Source organism: Olea europaea, chromosome 12 (assembly GCF_002742605.1).
Source record: "Olea europaea var. sylvestris chromosome 12, O_europaea_v1, whole genome shotgun sequence".
NCBI lineage: Eukaryota > Viridiplantae > Streptophyta > Magnoliopsida > Lamiales > Oleaceae > Olea > Olea europaea.
Window position 1 is genome coordinate 12,166,552 of NC_036248.1, and position 2,195 is coordinate 12,168,746.

The following is a 2,195-nucleotide window of genomic DNA, read 5'->3' on the forward strand; positions in this document are numbered from 1 at the left end:
TTATATAATTCCAAAGTTCAAACCCAATAAAAGCAATGCATCATTTAGAAACGATAGTCCTTTTTTTTTTCTTTCAAAAACAGACGTCTTCTTCCTCTAGCGGGTTGAAATCAACTCGATACTGACACATTTCAAATTCAACCTTCTCCCCATCAAACTCAAGTTTGAAAACACAAAGAGATCAAAAGTGATTTCAAGGAGAAATCTGAATTTATTTTTAGAAAAAATTCCAGTCAAAAAAGATAGAATTCTACAGATTCATGGCAAAACACTAAGGCAGAGATAATTTCTCGCTCTGATACCAAATGTTAGAAAAATCGATCCAGAACAAATATGCGAAAACTAATTGGATCGAAAATTCGGAAGATCACAGGGATCGAATCCATACCTCTAGCCATTGATGTCATTCCAGAAGCTCTCCTTTGTTCCAGGTAATGGCGCTTCCAAGCTCTCAACACTCTAACTAGATGGTGTATTTTGTATTTCGAGTTGTTGAGTTGGGGACCAAAACCATCATATATATAGCCAAAATTTCCATCAAATTATGGCTTAGGTTACAAACCCTTCAATACCAATGGCGTAAATGTTGAAACTCCAATGAATGTAGACCATCATACCAAGTTGTGATGCCTCGAACTCTCAGAATCGGAAGCTTTAAAAATAATCGTTCTTTCTTTGGTTCGACCCATTTGATGTTAACCAAATTAATTTGTAAATTAGAATTTTTTTTGGATTTTGAAACATATGGAAAATAATGAGAGACATTTCTCCATGTAAACTTAGACAATTACGGTAAAATTTGATTTCTGGAAAACATTTGGGAAAAATACAGCAAACACGGTTTATGCAGCAGTGGAAAGAAGAAATATGTTTGGTCTGGTAAACAATGACTAAAAATTATGAAATTTTAACAGCGACTAAAGCATTCATATATGTACCACATATAAAAGTTTTGGGTCTCGACGATAATGTTTGAAGCAAGAAAATATTGCTCGAATATAAAGAACAGAAAAATAGATTCGACATGACGCAGTTTTACTAAAACGGGCATAACTTTTTTTTGTACATAATATTTTTGAGAAATTCAAAAGGCCACTATTAGAAGACTCATAGATCTTTCAAACACCACTAATTTCAATCTAAAATATGCAACGTAGCCCAAATTATACCATTTTCAAATGGAAGACAAAATCTGAAATTGTAATCAACAGGAAATAAACTTCTGTCATAGTCATTCCAAAGTTTCCAAATAATGGTTGACATGAATAGTATATAAAACTGAACGAAATAGATGTTTAAACATTTTAAAAGTGCCATCTAGTTATTGATAATGCGTTTACATAAATTGGAAATTTTACTAGAAAGTTGAAAGTTTTTCAGATTTCCGAGCACTTGCCACTATGCCAAACCACCCCCATGCCTCAAAGCAACCTGTGAAATTATAGTGGGTGTGAGCATTACAAATAATACTCAGTAGGAAGACACTAGAGTAAATGATAAAATACATATATATTTTCAGAAATGCAAACTTTGATTTATTTATGTCATCGTCAATTTCTTTCTCTTATTTGAACCACCAAACGATGCCTTATTCATGAGCAACACAATAATAGTGTCACCTTCAATCTCTTTCTTTTAATTGAGCCACCAAACGGTGTCTCTTTCATGAGTGATACAATCATACGTTTGATGCAAAACGAAAATAAATAATTCTTATACCACTTACAAAAGTACTGAGAACACCCCTATTGATATGATCCAGGAGTCGAGCCTGACGAAGGTAAGTGTGAGACAAGACCCGTTGATAGTCGATGGCGGACCAATGACGCGATCAAGGACAAAGCAAGTAAAACGAGCGATAGAATTGCTCGTTCAAGAAACCATTGATGGAACCATGTTCGGGACTCAAAATGGAGCAACTTTCATGTTCAGGTCGAAGGCTGAATCAACTTGGATTAATTTGTTATCAAGCGACGAAACCGGAGGCTGAAAATAAGCCTGTGCGACCGCATAGCAAAAACACCATGTGGCCGCACAGTGGCATACCGAAACTTAAATTGAGATTTTTTGTTGAACCATGCGACCGCATGGAAATACACCATGCGGCCGTACAAGCAAAAAATTTGGCGAATTTTTCAATTTTGGCAATTTTTCATATTTTGTTAGATTTTGATTCTTTTCCATATTTTGGAGAT